Genomic DNA, 25,880 nt, shown 5'->3' on the forward strand with positions numbered 1-25,880 from the left:
TAACCTGAAAAAAGAGACATCGCACATACTTTTGTAAACCAAGAAATCTTTAATAAATAAAACATTTTTTAAAAAAAAGAAGAAGAAGAAGGCAGAATGATTTGCAGGACAGTGAACTGCAACACCAGCCCGGAGGACCAGCTGGAACGAGGGCTTAAAATAGCAGATTTTAAGCATTGAAACCTTTCTTTTTTTCCCTTCCTGTTTGCCAAGATCAGTGTGCTTACATATTTTGTTTTTAAAGGAAGGGATTTCTGTTACTTAAAAAAGCAAACACACATCTCATTGATTTCTCTAAAAGGACTGAACAAACAGCTGTCAGAAGTACTGCAGACAGCCTCCCCAGTTACACAGGACCACAAGAAAATTCAACCGGAGCTATTGCATTGTTTTCAGGAAGAATGGACACCTGGGAAGACTGCAGAATGCAGACTATTGGTGAGCTGATTTACAGAATAAACTAAAGAACGCTAAAACATGCACATAACTAAACCACCTCAAAAGCGAGGTAAGCACAACAAAGTGCCACACCCTATTCATGATAATCTCACTTGAATCTAGTCTCCTCTTTGATAATTTTTGAATGTGGTTTCTGTTTTCATTAACTGTTGGAGAGTGATGGAAAAAGAGAAATAATTAAGGTTAACACTAGGCAGGATACAGATACACAAAAAGTCACTGCAGAATAATCCTAGGTGAGTTTGAATTCCAGGAGATGGAGGGAGAGAGGGAGAGAAATGGAAGGATTTCTCTCCCTCTACCCTATTCCTTGTAACAGTCACTACATGGGGCTGGAAGGATTAATGGACAAACAAGAGTAAAAACTAGCAACGCAATTAATTTTAGCCCAAACCCAGCAGGATTAGAGCCATAAACTATGTACTCCTTTCAGTGTTCAAAATGCAAACCCATGTATTTTCTTGGTGATATAAATTTCAGATCTGTTAAGCCTGCCGTGCCCTTTTAGAATTTACACAGATGTTGGGCAATTTATGCATTCATAACCTGGCATGCAAAATCGAGCAAACATCCAACCTTTTGTTGCTTTTATTTTTTTTTTCCCTGAGGCACAAATTAGGCGGAGCATTTTCCTTTCTCTTGTACCAATCTCCAAGGTTGAGAATAAATCTTTACAAGCCACACACAGTCAGTGGTAAAGCGGAGCATTGGTTTGAAATCCCCCCACCTGCCATTTTGCAGCCCTGTTTGCAAGAACCATCATGCGAGGTTATTTCTGATGATTCAGGGAAGAGGGCAGATTTCAGGAAAAGGGAGGAAAAATATGATTAATCTGCAGTTTAACGGGAACTGGCCAGTCTGCTGCTCCTGGGCATATATGTGGATTGGAGCACAGTTTGAGATTGAATCCTGACAAGACAGAAGTACTGTTTGTGGGGGACAGGAGGCGGGCAGGTGTGGAGGACTCCCTCGTCCTGAATGGGATAACTGTGCCCCTGAAGGACCAGGTGCACAGCCTGGGAGTCATTCTGGACTCTCAGCTGTCCATGGAGGCACAGGTCAATTCTGTGTCCAGGGCAGCTGTTTATCAGCTCCATCTGGTACGCAGGCTGAGACCCTACCTGCCCGCAGACTGTCTCGCCAGAGTGGTGCATGCTCTAGTTATCTCTCGCTTGGACTACTGCAATGCACTCTATGTGGGGCTACCTTTGAAGGTGACCTGGAAACTACAATTAATCCAGAATGTGACAGCCAAACTGGTGACTGGGAGCGGCTGCCAAGCCCACATAACACCAGTCCTGAAAGACATACATTGGCTCCCAGTATTTTTCCGAGCACAGTTCAAAGTGTTGGTGCTGATCTTTAAAGCCCTAAACGGCCTTGGTCCAGTATACCTGAAGGAGTGTCTCCGTCTTTTAAGGAAAAGAATGGATGAACATGCGTACAATATAAATGCAGGTTGTGGTTGTTTGCATTTCTTGGATGGTGAATCCACAAAGAACAGGCGAGAACTGACTAAGTTTATGAGATACAGTGGTACCTTGCAAGGTGAATTTAATTTGTTCTGCGAGTCAATTCGTTTTGTGAAAAATTCATCTTGCGAATCACGGTTTCCCATAGGAATGCATTGAAATTTCTTTTTTTGCCCATAGGAACACATTAATTAAATTTCAATGCATCCCTATGGAAAACCGCGATTTGCAAGATGAATTTTTCACAAAACGAAATCGTCTTGCGAGTCACCAGACGCATTCGTCTTGCGAAAAATTCATCTTGCAGGGCATTCGTCTTGCGAGGTACCACTGTACTAATCTTGAAAAGAAATTGACTGATCTGCCTGTCCTTACTTACTGCTGGTAAGACTGCTGTGTTCTCAGCCCATATAAATTGAGTTTGAGCGTCACTGCTGGTATATGACCTCTTCCCTGCCTTTTCCCAAGGGAATTCAGTAAAAAAGTTTTCCCACCCTTGGTGCAAGAGTAAATGGGGATGAGCTTTTCACCCTCTCTCATAATATAAGAAGCCAAACAAACTAGCAGTGGCTTGGCAGTAGCCGTTACCCCTGCTGGCTATGGGGAGTCTTCCGGTTCAAAGACAGTATACCACTAAATATCAACTGCTGGGAAATGGATAAAGATTAGGATGTCTCTCACCTCCATTTCTGGCTGGTGAAGTTGCATTGGGAAATGGTAGTGGGTTAGACTGATGTTGGTTTAATCCAGCATAGCTCTTCTTATATTCAATAATTTGCCTAATGAAGTTTATTGGCAGTCGATTTAGGTTTGACAGAAAGAAACATTGCATGAAATGCTTAATTAAGAATGGAATTCATTACTACAGTATGTGGTGATACTGTTGACAGCTACCAGCGTTAAATGACCACAGAAAAGAATTAGAGAAGAATGTCGACGTTAGGTATATCAACACAATGAATTGTGCTAAATTAAATGAACTCATCAGGTTCAGTGGCAATCTACCTCTGAATATCAGATGCTGGCGATATGGATAACTTAGATTGGCTACCATCATCTTCATGTGCTCCTTCTAAGCTTTTTGGCTACCAGGTAGCTGAGGTAGAGATATGTGTTGGTCTGATCTGGCAAGGTTATTCTTATCACAGAGATAATCATAGAATCACAGGTAGGTGAGAAGAAGTTCAATTCAAATTTTAATGTAAACCTACCTGATTTTCACTTTCCAAAATAGTATACAAATCAAAACACAGGTTTTCTTCTTTTCTTTTTGAAATTTGTACTTCTCCAGATTTAGTGGTGGAATTGTCCAATCACATAATGTGTTTGAGTTTTCTTTTTCTTTCATTTTAAGGTAAGTGTATATTTGGGATAAATGCACACTGAAATACTTATATTAGTGAAAATATCACAAAAAATACATTGTATTAGGGGGAGAATTCTAGCAAATTAGTGTGCACCAGGCAATGTCGTGCACAAATGTGTGTATTGGGGAAAATCAATCTAAAATGCTGAGGGATTGCTATGACAATTTTTTAAAAAAGGAAAGAATCACAGACTGATGTGGGACTGTGACAAATCAAAATTAAGATTGAAAAAAGAGAGAGAAACTGAGAGAAACTGAAGTTGTCTGATTTGCCTATTCCTACTTAGAGGTTGTTTTGTCCAACAATACAATGCAGGATGCAACTACAGCATCCCTGAGAGATGGATAAAGGTAAAGGTAAAGGGACCCCTGACCATTAGGTCCAGTCGTGACTGACTCTGGGGTTGCGCGCTCATCTCACATTATTGGCCGAGGGAGCCGGCATATAGCTTCCAGGTCATGTGGCCAGCATCACAAAGCCGCTTCTGGCAAACCAGAGCAGCACATGGAAACGCTGTTTACCTTCCCGCTTTAGCGGTTCTTATTTATCTACTTGCATTTTGACATGCTTTCGAACTGCTAGGTTGGCAGGAGCTGGGACCAAGCAACGGGAGCTCACCCTGTCACAGGGATTCAAACCGCCGACCTTCTGATCAGCAAGCCCTAGGCTCAGTGGTTTAACCACAGCGCCACATGGATACCTAGCCTCTATTTAAATATCCCCTACCTCCCAAGGTACTTCAATTCCTCCCAAGCTTAAATACAAAGTCTACCCACTGCAGCAAACTGCAACAGTGGTGAAGGCCTTGCTGGTCACTTTGTGCAGAATGCCTCACTCTGAGTATTGATCCTCATGGCCTACTCTGGAGCAAGGCAGGATGGAGAAACGGGTGGTGGAGAAACACAGGTGGCAGTAGCAGTACCAGCAAATAAGGGGCTATGTGGGTTTACATATTTGCAGGCAGTTGAAAATTAAACTTGAAGAGCTTCTCCCGGCTCTTTCACATACTAAAAACAGGATACAAAAAAGAATTCACATGTATGCACTGCCTTTCATTCCTCGGTATTCATAAAACATTCAATAAGAGCTATAAAGAATGCAGCTGCCCGGCTAGTGAGGAGTGCTTGCATATAGCCTTAAGGCAATGTTTTCATTGACCGAGAGGTGACAAATTCATTTAACAATTGTGCTTGTGTTCCTATTGTTCCACAGGATCTGGTGAGAAAACTGTTGAAAAGGCAGCTTTGTTATGCCACCCCCATACCCAGTATTTGGAAAAATATGTCCACCTTTTGTCAACAATTATGCTAGATAAGGAAGTCCTTCTATCAGAACATGAATAGGAGACCTTGCTTTCTGGTGAATCTAAAGAAAACCAGTTGTTTAATTGCCTAAATCCTACTTGTAGCTTTTGCTGCATGACACTGCAGGCTGGTTGAGGTGAAGAACCAAGCAAATGAATCATCAAACGCGTTTTGTTGTGTGTTAAAAAAAGAGAGGTAAATTACCCCTGGACAGTTAAGTCCAGTCAAAGGTGACTATGGGATTGTAATGCTCATCTAGTTTCAGGCCGAAGGAGCTGGGGTTTGTACATGGACCCCTTTCCGGGTCATGTGGCCATCATGACTAAACCGCTTCTGGCGCAATGGAACACCGTGAAGGAAACCAGAGTGCACAGAAATTTACCTTCCCATTGCAGCAGTACCTATTTATCTACTTGCACTGGCGTGCTTTTGAACTGCTAGGTTGGCAAGAGCTGGGACAGAGCAACGGGAGCTCACCCCGTTGCAGGGATTCGAACCTGTGTGGATTGTGTGGTATGTGTGTCCTGCTTTCCCATCCCAAAATGTTGGATGGTGTGCTTTAAAATACCTCTTCCTTTTCTCACAATACAGTTGATATTCCCACATGCACACATATGTCTAGACAAGGCCAGTTCTATGATTAGGCAATGGAAGGAAATGATCTCACATAGCAGGGGCAGGATGGATCTCTGTGATCCGTGTGGCCTGCCCTTCACCCCTGCTGCCCTCATGTATGTTGCTAGTAAGCTTCAACTATCAGAGCAGCCAGCTTCTGTACAGCCAATAGGAGACACCAACTTGTTCACCAAGCTGGTGAACAAATATCACAACTGGAGAGAGACCTGTAAGAATGTAAAGTTAAAGTCCTGTCTAAAATGCATAAGATATTACTGGAATGGGAGACAAAGGATGAGAAAGTAAAATCTTCAGTGACACATTGGGCAACAGATAATGGTTATAATATAATAAGCATGGGAATGATTTTGGAATATGGATATAAAATTTATTTTATGGTTTAACAGAAAATTACATGAACATGTTATATAGATGGTATCTAACACCTAGTAGATTGGCAAAAAATGTACAAATCAAAGTCGAATAAGTGTTGGGAATGTAAAGAGAAAGGAGGTACTTTTTATCATATGTGGTGGTCTTGTTGCAAGGTTAAAGCTTACTGGGAAATAATATATAATGAATTGAAAAAGATGTTTAAGATAATATTTGGGGGGACGGGGACCCAGAAGCTTTTCTTTTGGGAATTATAGCTGTAGAACTACCTAAACAGTATAAAAAATTATTTATGTATGCAACTACATAAGTGCCAATACCAAGAAGGCCCTCTGCTTGGTTCCCTGTAGCTTCATTTCTCTCAGCGAGGGAACTGCCAGTTGGCAATGAGAGTTGGATCTCATTGTCCAGGCTGAACAATGGGGGTGGAGATGCTTTTACAGGTATACTGAGTATAAAAGAATAAGTTAATTTAGAATATGCAAGAAATGATTAAAATAAATTTAAGAAGCTGCAAATGAGGAGGAAGGAAGTCGAGGTTTGAAATGTTACAACTATTGTTGAACTATTGAAATGTATAATAATAATAATAATAATAATAATAATAATAATAATAATAGGAAACATCAACTTGTCCTTCACCTCAGACAGAATAATGTCTTGGAGTGGCCCTGCTGAAAGATGATTCTAGTGTTATATATTGAAGTGTCCCAAAGTCTGCAAGATATAATCTAATTAACTGGAAGTTCTAATGTGTTTGTTACACACTTTAAGCTGCTATAATCAGAGCTGTAGCTCTCAAACTGGGCAAATTTGTTCCTTAATAAAATACAGAAAAACCACCTGTACAGATAATGTGTTAACATGAATGTGGAGAATACTCATTCTCTCTGTTCCTTATTCCCAAAACATTTAAATAATCTACTGTATCTTTCCCCCCTCCTCTTTTCATTTGTAAGACATTGATTGCTACCTTTTTTCCTGGAGAGCTGTTGGAACTCTCAGAATGTCTACCAAACATCTGCCCTGCTGTTTTTCACTGTTAGCAGAAAGTTCAGACACATTGCAACATCCATTTCAGACTATTGACAAGGGGAGAAATAAATGAATAGTGATCAGTTGGTATCTGGACTCCGGAATGACAATTATCTGAAAGTAACAAGGTAATTAAGTGACAGGAGCTCTTTGAAATAACAAGGGAGAGTAAGATCTCATTCTCTACTGTTATAGCAAGATGCATGTTCTTGGCAGGTGTCTTTGTTTGAATTCCAAAGATTTCATTGAAAAGAAGAAACCTATTGCTAAGCACATCAACTGGTTTATCCTTAATTGTGCTTCTTTGTATTTTTACTTCCTCCATTCACGTGGCCCATACATATCGGTGGGGAGATGCGGTTGTCCCCAAGAGTACCTATTTATGCAATTTTGCTCTCCAAGTGTGGTGCAATAAAGCCAAAACATTGCAAGTTGATGCAGGTGAAAGAAAAACTAATGGGAAATGTTAAGTGAGGCATATAATTCTCCTGGGTCAAATCATCAGTCCATCTAGCTCAGTACAACCTGGACTGGCCAGGGACTCTTGTCCCAGCATCACCTAGGATGCCACATGGAATTGAATCAGATCCCATGCAAATGCAAGCAGATGCTCTACTCACCACCCCTTATTGTCTTAGCCTTAGCTCACTGCACATTGGGGGTTGCAACCCTCTTTTTGGGCACACCACCTGCCAAACCAACCAGTTACTGGTAGTGGGGAGGGTTTTTTTGGGGGGGAAGCAGACTCAGAATGCTTGCCCCTGATGCATGTATCACTGTGGTGTCATCTCACATGGCCCAGCACCCGGGAAAAGAGGCATATCTACAGCCCTGGCCACCATGCCCAGAAGAGAGCACAAGGGCCTGATACCCAGGGCCATGAACCAGCACACCAGATGACCCATGGGCCATGTTTCTACCCCCTGGCAGTCCTTGCTGCTGCTATGCTGGGGATGGGAGAACCCATAACCTTAGTGGAGAATGCAGGGGGAAACCCATAGTCACAGTGCTGTCCCCAAAGTGGAAGGAGAAGGGAGAAGGGCAGAATGTGGACAAACACTCAACCACCACCCAATGCAAGGTGCACCATGGGTGCACCACTGCCTCTAGGCTGTTACACTCTATCTGGTAGCAGTGAATAGTAGGTGGGATTACCTGGGAAGAAAGTGGTGGAACAATTGGAAGTCTGGATGATCCCTTAGAATGATGTGGGAATTTGTAGCAGGGTGCTCAATTATACAAGCAGGCATGCTTGAATATTTGTGAGAATGAGATGGTTCCTGAAATTGATCCATGAGCTTTTTATTGAGGAACGGGCTGTGCTGGGGTGTGTGTGTGTGGAGAAATATCTTCCTAAGATTTCCTTAAAAGTGTAAAATCTTTTTTGACATTGGTTTTATTTTCCTGTAAGAGCATAAGGGCCCTGTTGGATCAGGCCAAAGGCCCATCTAAGCCAGAATTCCTTTCTCACAATGGCCAACCAGATACCTACAGGAAGCCCATGAGCAAAACATGCACTCAACTACACTCTATCCACTTGTGATTCCCTGAAACTGGTGACATTTATAGGCTTGCTGTCTGTGACAGCAGAGGTAGAACACAGCCACTGAAAACTTGTAATAGAAGAAGAAGAAGAAGAAGAAGAAGAAGAAGAAGAAGAAGAAGAAGAAGAAGAAGAAGAACCAACAGAATAATTGACTTTCAGCTTTCAGTTTAGCTAAAATCCAGTGAGTTGCAGATCTGTTGAATGTTGCACAAAGAAATTTCACTCTTCCTAGCAAAACTCTTTTTGCCTTCTGTAGATATTCCCATAAGGAATATTGCAATTCTCCCTGTATTTCCTATGAAGCATAACTTCCAAGGGACCTCTGCTTCCAAAATAGGCCCTTCGAAATCATTTTCAACTTTAACAAATACATTACCCAATGAGTTTGACTTGAGGTGAGTCTCTTTGTTTCTCTTCTGGCTCTGTAGGAGTTGATTTCTTGTCCCATGGGCACCAGTTTATTGCTTCATTGAATAAAATGTACCTGGGAGGTATAGGTGTTTGTCCCCCCCTTGACAATTGTGACACAATTGGAAGAGTCTAGAGAGTTTGCACAGGGAAGCAAGAAGCTTTGCAGAACGCTGAACATATGTACTACCAGGGGAGTTAATATACACAGTTGGCAGGCTCTCCATTGAGAGAAGACAAGACAGGAGATTTCCAAGACATCTCTGTATTAGTCTAGGAGATGTAGAAAGGAAAAACTTTTTGGGCATTGCTGAGGTCAAGTGCAGAATGAACTGGGCCAGTGCCGAAAGTCTGCTGTTTAAGTCTCTTTTCTGGACATGAGATATAGGGTTGTACTCAATGCTAATCCTACTCAGAGAAGACCCATTGAAATTAATAGACTTGGTTAACTTAGGGGCATTAATTTCAATAGGTCTACTCTGAGTATAGTTGGATGCAGCTTGTGGTGCCTTCCAGTCCATGGTGGGCAGTGGGGGGGGGGAGGTCAAGAACGGCAGTCCCCTAATGTGCCGAAGCCCTGAGAACACTCCATTCCCTTGGTGAAATAACAAGATAAAACATGGTATATTGATTCATGAGATAAATTAAGGCCACAACTTTATTAGTTACAGATGTGAAGATTTGGCAATAGGCATTGGATGAAGCCACTGCTAATCCACTGCAACCTGTCTACTGGAGGTGGGTCTGAGGGTAAACTCAACTGGGGTGTGTGTGCTCTATGACTTAGATAGGGCTTCCACCCCAAGGGTCCCTGTTCTAGGAGTGGCATGGCTCTAGCCCCCTTCTGGGCATCAGACAGAAGCCACTCCTCCCGGATCCTTTTAACAGGATACGCTTTACCATGGAGGGGCAGTCAGAGGATACAAACTCCCCTCCGTACAAGATCTAAGCCTACCCAATGCCTATCTACCTTACTAAGTTGTGATGGTTACTATGAGGTTGGCGAAAACCAAATGGTCAGTGCCAATTTGCCAAGAGGAAAAATTCCTGCCCAGCCCCGAAATTATGGCAGCCAACAAAGTCCATAGTAAGGCCATTGCATCAACCGAACACTCTAAACTGAGGGAGGGAAAGCAGGAGATCTGAGAAAAAGCAGAGGCCTGGCAGGCTGCAATTTATCCTGTCCCTGCATGCGGGGCCAAGTGCCCCCATTGATCAGTTAGTTCCACACCCAGGGAAACGCCCAAGACCTCCTGCCACCATTGACTAATATGCGGCAGGCAGATGATCTACACAAACCGCCTGCCTTTGAGGGCAAGCAGACCTCCCATTCAGTCATAATCCCCAGATTCCCAGCTTTCCTGTTAAAACAGAGGGAGTACAATTATTTATTTAATAAAACGTACACTGCTCATTCTCAGTTTGTTTCTTGCTAAAGCAACATTGGAGCTCTGCTTTCCTAGAGCACAGGCTGGGCTCTACTTGGCTGTACCTTTCTTCCAACTTGAACCTCACCGTTTCCCCAGCCCAAGCACCCCTTTATTTTGTCTCCAGCTGAAGCCCTGTCCTTGCCTGCACGTCTCCTTGCTTTGCATCCAGCCTGATACCTGTCCTGCCTCCAAGTCTTTCCTCACTGCAAAGCAGGAGAAAGGCATGATCTGTGTTCAAGGGCACATTCCACCCATTGACACTGCAGGGTCGGTGAGGGATAGAGCCCATGAGGGAAGAGTTCCAAGGTCCAGATAGAAAGACCTGAGCCCAGAATCCCATCAACTGACATCCAACCTGTAAGGAATTCTTTAAAATATTCCCTTTCATGGCTCCACTCATCAGTTAAACCATACGTATGGCAGCAGCACTGGTAAGCCCTCACTCCATCTCTTCATTGCATCTCACTTTCCTTTTTTCTCCTTCAGCCGTTCTCATTCCTCATAGAGAAAACCGGGACCCCACGGTCCAATTAATATTAAGTACTAGCATAATGGTAATTATCAAGTGCATTTAATTACATCTGTTTTAGTGAATCTCCTGATCTTCAAAACAGCAATTTGCACATAATTGCTGACTCCACTCCTACCAAGCAGGATAACAATTAATTCATCACAGGAGTTTGCAACCAGCCTGGCAAAAACTTTTCCCCCCCTCATACACATCAGTTTTGTATATTTAGTATTAATTAGCCTGCTTGACAAAATAACAAATTAAAATAAAGCCTTGATGATAAAAGACAAGGTAATGCACTAGAGAAAGCAATGTCTCTCCCCTCACTGCAGCCAAAAATAAACATAGCACAGATAAAAGATGACTTCCAATCTGACTACAGAACACTTTTTGCATTGCAACATCCTCCAGTGCATTAAAATATTTCTCTAAAATCGGAAGTATTCATCCAGTCATGTGTGCTTTCCACAAACAAGGAAAATTGTACATGCAATCTTCGTGAGCTAAAAAAGAGGGAGACCCACTGAAATATGACAAAAAGTCACCTGCTCCTGTGAAGGGTATATATAGTTGCAGCACCAACTTTCAATTTTTTGTCTGCAAGGGCTCTAGGTCAGGCCAGCATTGTGTTGGACAACAGCTGGCAACAACCTCAATCAACATGACCAATGTTTGGGGGATGGTGGAAGTTGTAAGTCCCAACAGCATATGAAGGACAACATAGCCACTGTCTCTGGTGTAAGGGGTTAAACAGATTTTAGTAACTACAATCCATTTGGGATCATGCATGCTTCCCATGCATTTTAATTGTGCAACGATTTTTATTTGCAGGGTGCTGCCATTCAGGTTGTGTCTTTGGGACTGGAAATAACAGATACTGAAAAACAATAAAAACAGTAGTGCCGCCTTGAGCAGATGCTAATCCAGTTCTGAAAATGGCATGCTGGGGAACCCTCATGTTCTTTGACATGCAATGTATCACTGACTCCTTTACCCATTTACAGGTGGTCTGTCTGTTGCTAGCAGTCAGGATGGCTGTCATAAAAAATGTACGGGCCCAGCGTCAAGCAGTAGCAGGCAGCTTTAAAATATTATATCTTGCCTCGCTTTCCAGAGGGGAGACTAGTCTGGAGAAGAATGCTTGACAGCTTCCCACTGAAATATGAGGCAGATTACAGACACCCCTGCTGACCTTGTTTACACCTGCAGTGTATATTTACTAGTGGCAGCAAAGAACATTTGTGCAAACTGCTGATGCATCAGGATTTCTAAACCATGCTATCCATTCACTCAATCAGGCCAATTTTGCTTTGGGGGGGAATCTTTTAGCAGTTACAAGTAAATTCATTTCTGACCCAATACTTTCTACAGTAAAGGTAAAGGGACCCCTGACCATTAGGTCCAGTCGTGACCGACTCTGGGGTTGCACACTCATCTCGCGTTATTGGCCGAGGGAACCGGCGTACAGCTTCCAGGTCATGTGGCCAGCATGACAAAACCGCTTCTGGCGAACCAGAGCAGCACACGGAAATGCCGTTTACCTTCCTGCTGTAGCGGTACCTATTTGTCTACTTGCACTTTGACTTGCTTTTGAACTGCTAGGTTGGCAGGAACTGGGACCGAGCAACGGGAGCTCACCCCGTCGCAGGGATTTGAACTGCCAACCCTTCTGATTGGCAAGCCCTAGGCTCTGTGGTTTAACCCACAGTGCCACCCGCGTCCCCTTTCTACAGTAGTGGCTAGCATCATGGCACAACTGCATCTTCTGTTTATTATATAATATTCTCCCCGCCCCCGCCCCCAAAAGACAACCCATGGCTGTCAGCTGTCATTGCAATCCTTCACTCACTCCACAGCAGAGCTGCTGCAGTATCATGAAATATTCACAAAATTTTCAGCTGCTCAGGGTGAAGCTGTCAGTAGTAGAATGTTGACCAACAGTGCAGTTTCTATTAGAGAAGTGAAAGGTAACTGTGGCTAGGGAGAAATCACACTGGGTTGGTGGGCAAGGGAGGGTCAATGAGAAGAGATTTACATGTTACTAGACGGGCACTCCTGCCAACCTAGCAGGTCGAAAGCACGTCAAAATGCAAGTAGATAAATAGGAACCGCTACAGCGGGAAGGTAAACGGCGTTTCCATGTGCTGCTCTGGTTTGCCAGAAGCGGCTTTGTCATGCTGGCCACATGACCTGGAAGCTATACGCCGGCTCCCTCGGCCAATAATGCGAGATGAGCGCGCAACCCCAGAGTCGGTCACGACTGGACCTAATGGTCAGGGGTCCCTTTACCTTTAGATGGCCACTACCTTTGTGATTGCTCCTACCTCAATACAGATAACACACCAAAAAATAAATAAAATAAATAATAAAAATGGCTGTGTGGCCAATGTGTGTATGATGTACCACATTGAAATATTCCCATAGGATCATAACTTAAAATAACAGAGTTGGGAAGGAACTTGGAGGTCATCTAGTTAAACTATTTGCAAGATACCTTCCAATGAATGGGGGTGATCATAGGGTCATCACCTTGTTGTGGTGAGTGGGCTTGCCCATTCCTATGATCCATGTCAGCGGTGGCTATCAGGGCATCCGAAGTAACCTGTAAATCAGGAGTGGGAAATTTTTGAAACTGAGGACCACATTCCATCATGGACAGCTGTGACGACCAGGGTCCCACTCTCCCTTACTATCACTGCGACACAGGATTCCAGAGGGGAAAACACCCACCCTCTTCTCCCGCCGCCTCAAAAACAAACCCCCTTTACCAGTGGGTTTCTTAGTAAGGAGAACCTTCCAGCTTGCGTGGCCTGGTACCTTAAGAAACTCTAGGCTGTCCGATGGAATAACCTCTTGCCTACAGTAAAGGGTCTCCCTCAGTTTGATTCCCCACTGTACAAGTTTGCCCTTTTCACTCTGGCAACTTCCTGGCACCTCAGGTTACCCTTCTAAGCCTCCCCCGTGTAACTCCAGGACACAAACTGCCACCTCCCTGCCTGAGGTGAGCTTTGCCCTCTCTTGAGCCACCATGGCTGTGAGTCCTGGTACCTCGTTGGAAAATAAAGACGGACCTTTTTGGCAAAAACAGAGATGAAGTTTTATTGTGTCAAAAGCATAAGTGTTTCTTTAACATGTCATTTATTTATTAGCCTTGTTCCAGTTGTACAAGAAAAAAAAACTCAGTCAAACATTTAACTTTAAGTTTTCCTAGCCTCTTCACTTTCTTCATACAAGCCACCACACCCTCCTCCCTCTCCCTCCTAACTGACCAAACCGACACTCCCTCCTTTTAAACTGGGCACAGTCCCGCCCCCATCAGAATTCTATGTCAGTCAGGCTGGAGGTGGGTTAACTCTTTGCCAGCCGGGTAGGAATAAACATTTTAAAAGTGCTTCAATTTGTCACAACAGCCTACTAGGGGACACATGCTGCTGTTGGACAGAGTCAGGAGTAAATGTGAGCAGAGCAATGGAAGCAAAACTGTTACCTTTGACAGTTAACTATATTCCATCCATGCAAAAAAATAAAATAAAAATGCATTTATGCACAACTTCACACAAATCCTTCTGTCATCCAAGCAAGCAGGATATCCCCTCACATTTCAAGGACACATTCCAATAAGGCAAAACCACACCAGGAGGGTGCTGAGGGAGGTTTTGTGGCTTGGGGGGGGGGGGGAGATGCTCAATGGTGGGATAAAGAGGCCTGGCTGGTTTCATCCATGTTCCAGGCCTGAAGTTCTTAATCCCTGATGTAAAGCAAGTTCATGTGCAGTGTTTGGAGTGCTGGGTTACAACCTTCACCCCTAATGTGCTATTTTGGGTATAATTCACTTGGGACAATTATTATTATTATTATTATTATTATTATTATTATTATTATTATTATTATTTATTATTATTATTATTATTATTATTATTATTATTATTATTATTATTATTAAAAATGACCCTCCCACCCCAGATCTGCGGTTTGAAGTGGAACACTCAAACCTACCATCTCATGATTGCACCAACTCATGTGCTGCATATGCTGGTGTGTGTGTGTTGCAATTATTATTATTATTATTATTATTATTATTATTATTATTATTATTATTATTATTTGTGTGTGTGTGTATAATTCCTTATCATTAGCCATATTGGCTGGTGCTCATGGGGCTGCAGAATAGGAGAGAGAAGCAGCTTAAGAAACAGGGTTGGGAAAGTGAAAGCGGGGCTTAGTTCCATAGGGTTGAAAGAAGGCTTACAGTATTACAGTGGTACCTCGGTTTATGAACACAATTGGTTCCGGAAGTCTGTTCATAAACTGAAGCGAACTTTCCCATTGAAAGTAATGGAAAGTGGATTAATCTGTTCCAGACGGTCCGCGGAGTACTTAAACTGAAGCATTCATAAACTGAAGCGAACTTTCCCATTGAAAGTAATGGAAAGTGGATTAATCCATTCCAGATGGGTCCGCGGAGTACTTAAACCGAAAATTCATAAACCGAGGTGTTCATAAACCGAGGTTCCACTGTATTGTGTAAAGGGAGTGGGGGTTGATGAGAGGCATGAGCAAGGGGTCAGAACCCCATCCTACCCCAGTACAGATAAATAGATATATTTCTAAATACATTGCTCAAAAGTTGCTCAAAAACCATCTCCATTACATCTTCTCTGTGTGGTTCTGCTGGCAAAACTATTCTGGGTAAACAGCAAGCCGTCCAGATGCAAGCAAATGCATCTGACATGACACATTTGTGCTTTGGTTGTTGGGCAGAACAGCTATCACTCTTTTTCCCCACTGCCCTTTCTAGTTTGAAGAACACGTCTTAAAAAAAAAAAGCAAGCTGAACAACCATTGCATTTTTATGATAGACTACTGCGCTAGCGGGAGAACAGGGGGGAGGAATAAAACAGTTACAATTATCTGCACAACAAATAGGACTTGTCAGTTGCCAGACATGCAGAACTAATGCAGGTGTCCGACTCTGAAAGACTGTCAGAGAAAGACAGGCTGGAAGAAACAACCTGTCACGGCCGTCTGTCGACTGTAGGAAACTGCTTCTGTTGTGAGCTCGTATCAAAAGAGTGAAGGCGGCACTTCCTCACTGGTCTCCTTCATCTCTGTCAGCGCTTACCAAAAGCTCCCCCAAATATACCCCACCTCTTCCTCACCTCCTCTCTTCCTCACACTTTCTTTGCGGTAGGTGATAATGGTGGAAGCAGCTGGAAGAGTGCTTTAAGATTTGAGCTGTGTGGCAAACAAGGAGAAAGCTTCCTGAGTAGTGGTTCCACATAGGGCCAGCCCAATACATTTTGGCAGCCTGAAGCAAACCACAATATGGTGAGGACCTTGCCAGAGAAGAAGGGGTGAGTGAATATCTACATCAGGAACAAGGGAGGGATAAATATCTACAGTGGGAACAAGGGTAGGAGGAGTCCAGCAGTGCCACTATAGCAGGAAGGGGGCATACCTGGCCTCCAAGGAATGTGCCACAGCTGTTGTTGCAGGTGATGCATTCCTTGGAGGCTGGATCTGCTGCTACCTTTGTGGAGTCAGTTACCTCACCTGGCCTGGTGGGTGGACAGGCCCTGGTTCCACATTTATAGAATAGTTTTCCTAGAGAGTTATACTAAGCACGTTCCTTATTACATTTTGAGTACTAGATAAAACCCGGTTCTTCCCCCACCTCCACTTTATCCTCACTGCAGCCCTGTGAGGGAATTGAGTCTGGTAGCTCCTGACAATGCAGTTTCTAAGTTCTATTATCATATAGGCAGCCTGCACAATTAGATACATGCTCTTTCCTTCAGAGAACCGCCCATCAACTCACAGATAGGGAGTGGAGCTAGTGGTCTTGTTCCTGTGCCCTTCCCTTATGTGTTTCCTTTTCCTGAATTTCTTGAATTTCTGAGAATGGCTTTATTATGTATTTCAGGGGTCTCCAGCTGTGCTCCTGAGGTCTTCCCCTGCAAAGCCTCTGGTCCTCCACCAACTCATTGCCCTACTGATCATGAGGGAGTGAAAGTGGTCACTTTTTTCTCCTTTGGAAAACGTGTTCAGCCAATGCTGGAAGTGTGATGCTCTTTCCCACTTCCGCTTTCAGCCCTGTGTGCTTTCTAAAGCTTAGATTAATTCTACCCACAATCCATAGGGAAATTATGTGTGTATGCATGCATGCATGCATGCACACACACGCGCGCACACGCACACACACACACACTTTCTCCCCTTCTTTCTCACGAGGTGGGGGTGCTGATTTAGGGGAGAGAAATGGGCAGAAGGGGTGTTGCCCACAACACCCACTCAGAAATGCAGATGTGCCCTCAGGTCTTAAAAATGTTGGCAAACCTTGGTGCATTAATTAGATCGTTTCTCTATTGTACCATCCCGATGCGCAAACAGGCCGCAAAAGTGAAATCAAAGCTAGCATATTCACTTTTGCGGCTCTTTCCCCTTTCTTCCTTCCATGTTGTTTTCTCCAAGGGGGAAACCAACCACACTTATTTATTTTTAATAGACACATATTTATGTGGCATGTAGTCTGCTGCTCCTCAACCCATTCTACTTCCTCGAATGTTACGCAGCAGGTTGAACACCATTCTTTACTTAGCTTCCTACAGTCAGAGTAGCTGTAGGCTGTGTCAAAGACTAACTTTCTCACGGGATTCATGAGAGACAGAGATGTATATTGAAGAAGTGGGGGGAACAGCTGGTAAAAATGTTTCTTTTTATGTTTTGGAACATTTTTATACATTAAGAGAGCCGAGCCCTTGCTATTCTGTAAAAGATCTTTTGATTTGAAACTCTAGCATCCTTAGGGCTTTTAAAAACAAAAGCAGCTCAAATGCCACTTAAGATTCCTCAGGGGACCAGTGGGAATACAGAAAACTGACACACAGACCTAGCTCTCTGCCACAACATTTATTTCTTTAATATTTTAAGATGTCTCTGAAAGATTTCAATAACAGTGTTACAACCTGATTCTTTAGTGAAGAGGGGTAGCAGTGGGATTCTGTTCTTCCTACCTAAGTGATGAATTCTAGAGGCAAGCAAAAGCTGCAAGCAAAAGCTGCAAGGTGCAAGCTTCTTGCAAGCAGAAGCAGGAGGCTGTGTATGTCTGGCCTGTACCACTTTAGGCTGCAGGTGACTGAAACCCAACCTTCGAAATGAAATGATTCCTTGCCCCTAGAGAACTATAGGTGGGTCCAACGCTAGGGTTTGAGGTGCCACTTGATAAAGTGTCTGGTGCGGAGGGTGGGGCTCAGTCTGAATGCAAGCAGATATCAAGGGCTTGATGTTGCTTCAGGAATCATCATACTTACATTGAGCCCAGCTACTAGCTCTGCTTTCAGTGGAGTTGCTGGGGTACAACCTGCCCAGTTCTGACAGTCTTCAAGTTCTGCCCCACAAGGTTCAGTACCCTAAGCCAACGAGATAGGGAAGTTCTTCAAAGTTTAATGTTTTATTATGTTTTTATATATGTTGGAAGCCACCCAGAGTAGCTGGGGCAACCCAGTCAGATGGGTGGGGTATAACAACAACAACAACAACAACAACAACAACCGGACATCCCTATTTTCATTGGAGAAATGTTGGAGGATATGAGATGGCCATGTGGTGTCCAGTGGCAGAGCCAATGGTACCTTAGACTAATCTCCAAGGCCCATGAGGCAAGGTGAGACAGCCATATCGGGTGGAAGAATCCAGAGGGGCAGCATCTGATCTCCAAATAATGCATCACTCACCACAATGCCAACAACACCTGCATCTGCCGCCTCCTTGGCAGGCCCTAGTCCAATGCTGCTTCCACTCTGAATTCTTCTTGGTGAATAAGATGCACTGATGGCTTTTTCCCAGCTCCTGTTCCTGATCTTGATTTTTTATTTCCCCTCACCCCTTGTTCCTGGTGTAGATCTTTACTCCCCTCTTCTTCCCCAGTGGGGGAGGTTGCCATTTTGGGGTTTGCCTCAGGCACCAGAATGTCTTTTGCTGGCCTTGCTCATCTCATTGAATTGCTTCTGGGGTTGGCCCACCATTCAGAAGTACCCTTCTGATTCAGGGTCTTCAAGCTTACCATCTGAAAAAGGGGAATTCAGATCCAAGGCCCTCACACTGGGGGCCTTCTGGTATTGGGGCTATAAGCTATATTTTTTAATGCCCCACAGTAACATGGGACAACCATACATTGATGCCTCAAGGCATTGTGGGGAATTTAAAATTGTGGGTCATGGCCACAGACTATCTAGAACTTAGTGCAGGATCCAGGACTGGGGGACCCTGCTGAGACCCCAGTAGTTGTCCAACGGTTCTGACACCGGTCAATGCCATTTTTTTCTCTAAACATTTGCTCTTACCTTATCATTTCAAGGTGACTGAGGGCAGCATATGTGTCCCCTGCCCTCAATGAAACATTTCTCAAGCACTCTGAAGCTTCCCCTGGCTGTGTGTACTTCCTCATATGAAAAAGTCCCATTGGAGGAGTTACCTGTTAGATCTTCCAGCTTCAACCCCTGGCATATCTTGTAGATCTGGGAGACAGCTCTGCCTTAAACCCTGTGGTGCTACTGTCAGTCATTATTCACCATAGTGAACTAGATGGATCAATGGTCTGATTCTTCCTATGTCCTCTGGGCTTTTACTAAAAATGAACTCCCTGGAGGGATGAAGAATGGTTTCATAATTTGTAGAATGAAAGAAAGGAAGCTCATAAACACTCCTCAGCTGCCTGAATTGTATCCATTCATGAGATTTTCTGCAACATTCCCTTTCAAAAGCAATTTCCATAGTTGAAGGAGAATTGGGTTTTTTTTTGGGGGGGGATGAGAATTTTTAAGTTATATTTTATCACACCTTGATTATATCAGACAATAGGTACTCTTACAAACCTGCCAGTGTATTTATAGTATTTCCAGAAGCCCTGCTTGGACTACCTTGGTGGTCACTAACAAGGGACACTAACATCTCTTTAGTGACATTTAGATTCTGGAATGCCCTCCCTAATTTCATTCAACAGGCATATACATTACTAACTTTAGATCTATACTCAATTGCCTGAGAGTAAATCCCATCCAACTCATTTGAGTAGATATGAATAGGCAATTGTTAGGCAATTACTATACATTTTATAATTTAATGTGGTGTTCAGATTTATACTGGTGGTATTTATGGGGTTATTTTTCAAATGTTCGTGGTTGTGCTTTTTGTTATTGTTGTTGCTAGGGCTTACCTTTCATTCCATGTCCAAGCATAGTTGTTGTTGATTTTTGCCCAGGAGCTTTCCCTACGAAAACCCACTCTTTAGTGGTCATCGGAGGAAACATCAACTTGTGTTTTTTGCAGATCGCTGTTTCCTCCAATTCAGCTTTAAAGGGTGAGGTCCGATGGAGGAAGGGCACTCAGACTCTGAGCTTTAACGTGTGGATGTGCCTGGAAAGAGCAGAGGAAAGGTAGGTGTAGTGAACCCCTTTTGGTTGTTCTTGTTCTGCATCCACAAAAATTCTTTTTTACTTTGACTGGGCGAACCACCATTAACAGTATTCCCTTCCTCTCTTGTTCCCCCTTAGTCCCAGTTCTATCACTGCCACAGTTCATGATAAACATTCAATATTGTGAGCACGCAGCCTCCATTTAGGTGAGACCACCTAGTTTAACTACACGAATGGACCTGTAGTAGGCACAGAAGAATTATTATTAGTTCGGTCTTTAAAATGTTAAGCAATAGTAGCAGGGTAAATGCTTTTGGCTGCAATGCTAAGCACACTTGCTAGGAAATAAACCCATCTGAAGAAAGTGGGAGCTCTTTACAAATAAGTTTGCTTAAGACTACAAAATTAAATAGTTAAATCCATAGCTCCGTGACTTACAGAGCCTAAATAATCTCTCTTTATTTTGCATTTGACTGAAGGAAAATTATTCATACAAAGTTTAGGAATTTATTTGTCTTTCGACGTGTGGCATCACATTTTCATGCCTGTGGAGATAGCGCGAACCCTTCTCCTGCAGAAACATATTATTTTGACAACTCTTTTCTCTGTCTTCTTGACAGAGGCATTGTCTAAAATGCTGGAATCATTCTGTCAAGAGAGCCTGTATTGCTCAACAATCTTGCTTGTTGACAAACGTTCTAAAGAGGCAGAAATATCATCAATTACCTATGGAATATTCTGCCCAGATTCTCCAGGTACGGTACACTGAGTGTTTGCCAATGAGAAAATTATTTGACCAGCCTGGGGGAGGGGTGCATGGCTCTTTGCGAGCTAACTTGATATAATGAAAGAAAGCACGGGCAATCGTCTGCTTTTATGTTGAAGTGTAGTGGTGTTTTGAAGAGATGGTTTCGGGAGGAATTAGAGACTTGGGCAATTGATTCACATTTTAATGGACTTGTCAGTACAGAAGTGCAGACAACTGAGTGAATTCAGGGGAGTCTGGGAGGTGCAGCGGCTGTTGGAAGATTTTGAGATGACCCTTCACTGTTATTTATGTCATGTTACCAATCGCTTGAATCAAGTGAAGAATGTTTGTCAAACAAGGCTTTGTCAAACAACAACAACACACATCTTAAATCTGGTTATTGACAAAATGTGTAGTAAGTAGAAAGAAATATAGAGGAAATATGGTGACTTACATGCTCTTTTGTGTGTGGGTGTTGTATATTATTGTAGAAGCTGCCTTACAGTGAGTGAAACCATAGGACAGTTGGGCTCAGTATTGCCTATATTATTTAGCAACAGAGTTCTAGTGTTGTTGTTGTTGTTGTTTTGTTAAATAATTTTTATTGAGATTTCTTGTGCTTTAAACAGTAGTCTTTCTCCAGGAGACTCCAGGAATTGGGCCTTGGGCCTTCTGCATACAGGGCATCTGTTCTGCCACTGGGATAGGGCTCTTTCCCAAGACAGCTTTCCCTAACCTGCTAAATGTTTTGGGCTACATCTCCCATCATCCCTGACCATTTGCTGGCTCAGACTGCAGTCCAAAACATCAGGAGGATAACTGGGGAAGGGCTGTAGTTCAATAGTATAGCATCTGCCATGCATGCAGAAGGTCACATGTTCAATCCCTGAGATGTCCAGGTAGGACTGCAAGAGACACCTTCTCCCCCCCCCCCATTTGACATCTTGGAGAGCCACTGTCAATCAGGTTAGATGACACTGAGTGTCCATGCTCTGATGCAGTATAAGGTAGCTTCTTATGTTCCAATAGGGTGAGAGAAGCTACCTTGATGCCACATTAGTCAAATACTTTTGTTTAAAATGTTTTTCCCCCTTTCTTGGAAAAACAGCTTGCAGCACTAGGAACATCACTGGAAAATTGCACACACACACCCACCCCCTCAATCATCTTTTCCTTCTCCTTTCTGGAGCAGAAATTAAATAACACAATAGAATCTGTCTTTAGATACATGATCCAATTCCACTGAACAATTCTGCAGTGATCTTTATTCTTTAAATAGTTTGATATTTTAAATGTGTATATCCTATTGTTCACAACATTTACCTATGCAAAACAGATCTTTCCTTCTTTATCCCCTTTCTCAGAGATTATCTCATTAGTTTACTTATCCATAATTTTTGCATTATTGTCACTTGTCTAGATAGCTTTCAGTCCCCTGATATGCAGGATTTGTTTACTGCAACATTTTTAAAAGGATGTCATTTCACCTGATTTCACAAGAGGTGTAATTATTCTTAACAATAAGCTCCTTGTGGTGAAACATGTTTGTTCTACATTGGAAGATCAAAGAGCTAAACAACAGTGTTTGGTTGTTATTTTTAGATAGACATAATTGCAAAAGATAAGAAAAATGAAATAATGAAAAATAATATACAACTGAATGATTTATATGTAGATGATGCAGGTTATAATACAGTTGTGGGAATTGTTGACTGCTGCTTTGTAGGCCTTTATATGTGCCCCCCTCCCTCTGAGTCACAACCCTACCCAGGCCACATACCCCACTGACTCTTTTCTGTGCTTGGCTGGAAAGTGTTCTTCAGTTATGATAAGGTCTCTTCCTTTCTGGAATGGAGGTAGGTATGTATAAATCTCTTTTGCATGGCTGGAACTGCTTAGTTTTGTTTCTGGGCCCACGTGGATCCCAAAACGTTACTCACAAGAGAATGCATCTCTTAGGCTAAGAATCTTTCTTCACCCCTGACACAAAGGTTCTTAGGAAACCATATCTACTGAGTGAGTCAATGGGTAGATAGATTGCTAATAGAAATGTATTCAAGGAGATAGTATTGAGAAGAGATATGGGTGAAATCCCAATTCTGTTATTAACTATTTGGTTACCTCATTCTGATGGTACAGCTCCATCTCCCTCTCTCTGACACACAAACACACACACACAACTGCCTCTTACTCTCTCAATGTTATCAAAAAAGCTGGTCTGTATTAGTGTTGTGTTGAAAACTTTTAAAGAACCTTTAAAAAATCCCACCCATTAACAAGAAACTGCATTTGAAATTGTAATGGGCTTGAAAAAGTGCTTTGTGGGGGGGGGACTTTTTTGCGGGGTGAAGTCTTGGTATGAAATCGTGCAATATCATGGTACCCAAAATGGCTGCTTTCTCTGGGTCTCTCAGCCTCAGTTCCAAATCTGTAAAATTGAAACTATTCTAATAATGGTTGAAATACACATTTAACCAGTCTCAACCTAGTGCCCTCAAGATTTTATGAAGTAGAACTCCAACTGGCTGCAGCAAGCATAGTTGATGGTCAAGAATGATGGGGAGTTGTAGTCAAAACATCTGGAGGGCACCAAGCTTGGAGAGATTGTTACTGTTTCAAGCAAAAAACATTGTCAATAGTTTGTTTTGTAGTTCATTTTAAATCGACTGTTTCCTCAATTTGTTTGTTTATGGGGTTTTTTTATGAGACCAAAATCTTGGTAAAGATTCAACTCATCTTTTTTTGGAAGAGGATTCCCTCTCCTCCCCCGCCACTGTCGTCTGATAGCTTTTTATATAATAACAAGGAGTGTGTCGGTTTTCGTTTATTTACAAATCGTTCTTTGTTTTTGTGAAGAGTCATGCTGCTGTTACTTTAATGGAGAGGCATTTGTCACAAAGGATGAAGGTGCCAAGAAGAAAGGAAAACATTTCTTCTTCCAACTGATGTAAAAATTGCACACCAAGTATCACTGGCAGGTCACCCAACCAGCTAAAGCTATTGTGGCTTTAACTAAAGGTAAAAGGGGGCAGACAGAATGCATTATTTAAAGTAATTGTTGTTGGTGTATCTAACTGACTAAGTGTCTACAACTAAATGAGCAGAAGCAGCTTTCCATTATCCTGTTAACCTGCAACAAAAACTAAGAACGTTGAATAATTAATTCTACAAGCATTTTGGGGACGATGCAATGTAAGACATTAGAGCATGTCATAAAGCATTTGTATTTTATAAAATTCCTGTTCTTATGTAAGATGAATGGATGCCATTGCAATACAATAGATTTGGCTATAGGTTTGGAATGCTCAACAGCATACACTGTATTATTCAGCGGTGTCATTTGATGCCTGTGCAAGTTGCACATTGGTCCATCTAGCTCAGTTTTGTCTACACTGACTTACACTGACAGTGGCTCTCCAGGTTTTCAGACAAAGAACACTCCCAGCCCTATTGGAAGATGCAATTTCTTTGAAATTGTGGACTTATGGTGTAGGCAATCATTTTAGCATGTTCATTCACTCAATAATGTGAATAGAAAAAGATCTAATTAGACCTCCCTTTAGTGCTTTCCTGAAAGAAAGGACAAAAAGAGAGTTGTCCAAAGCAAAGTATTTGTCAGTGACTATAATGAGTTGTTATATTTCTCTGACACTTACACAACACAGATGTCATTCCAATGCCTTTGAAAAGCAGGTTTTCTTCACAGGTGCCCATATTTGTCCTGTCATATTGTGAGAAAAGCAAACATTTTGCAAATTAAACAATCATTTATATGAAACATCACATATTTCGGGGGGTTTTAAGAAGAGGATAAGCTTCAATTTGTTCCAACATCTGGATCTTGTTATTTCAATAGCTTTCCCTCAGTGGTAGAAACATTGTATAATATGTGCCTTCTGTCATTTTGATTGGTTTAGTTGTTTATCGGACGACAAAAAAGTCTACTGTGTGGGGCTATACATGAATCTGTACATGAATCTTCAAGATGCTTAAATTGAATCATGTGGCTTTAAAATCTCAAAGAGCAGATGGCTCTCCAATCATTGCAACCTAAAAAAGGCAATATGCTTCCTGAGACTATGTAGGCCAAAAGCAGCTATTTGTGTGTTAAATGTGGCAGGAGAAATTAGAAGTGAATGTGGAATAAATACAACCAAGAATAGTTCATGTACATTATTGCTGAAATGTATTTTTATTCACTTTATCTGATACAGTTCTTAACCACTCTCTGGTGTACTACAGGTTGGTGTACAAAATGTGAATATAGTTTGCACAGCATAGAAATAGTTGAAAACTGACAAATAAAACTTTACAAGATCCAGGACATAAAACCAAACCAAGGCTGAAAACATAGCAATGGCATTCCTCCATGAACAAGGAAAACCTCATTGGATAAGTTCAAGGACCCATCTCATTCTGCATCCCAATCCCATGCACAGCTAGCCAGATATATAAGGGAAGCCTGCAGGCCTGTTTATAACTGCGTTCTTCCCACTTAATATGTTCAGTAGTTGTTGTTCAGGGGCATAGTGCTACTAACAGAAGATAGTCATTGTGATTAGTAGCTACTGCTAGCCTTAGTCTTCATGAATTTGTCTGATCTGGCTTTACCAAACTATATTATACCACTACTGTATTTTCTATGCTCCACAAGCTATATTCACATTTTGAACAGGTGGTGGATATGTTTTGCTTCTGCAGAGAGGCACTATGTCTTGGAATCAGGGGCATAGGAAGGGGGCAGTGGGGGTGAACTGCCCTGGGTGCCCTCACTGGGGGGTGGGGTGACATTCGGCGCACCACCCACCCGCGACTCTCAAGCCTACCCCAAGCCATCAGAGTAAGGGGAAAGCTGTTGAGATTTTCCATTCCACCTTTAGTTGCAGACATGGGATTATTATGTTTCACATGTCTGTTTATATTCTAGGACAGTTTGCTGGCATGAGCAGAACTTCTGCTGTATTGCTTTTGGGAGGCTTGGGTCACTGATTTATGTCGGAGCCAGAGGTCGATGGATCTTTGCAGCAGCATGGCTGGAAGGTGACAATCCAGCTGGGGGCTACCCAGCTGGCCTTTCGACCTCAGAAGCCGACAGAAGCTGTGCTGCTTTGCTGGCAGCATTCTCCCCTTCCCCCTTTGTTTTGACAGCTTGGGGGAGGCTTGGGAGTGACAGGTGGGC

Source organism: Zootoca vivipara, chromosome Z (genome assembly GCF_963506605.1).
Source record: "Zootoca vivipara chromosome Z, rZooViv1.1, whole genome shotgun sequence".
In the NCBI taxonomy this organism is placed as follows: Eukaryota; Metazoa; Chordata; class Lepidosauria; order Squamata; family Lacertidae; genus Zootoca; species Zootoca vivipara.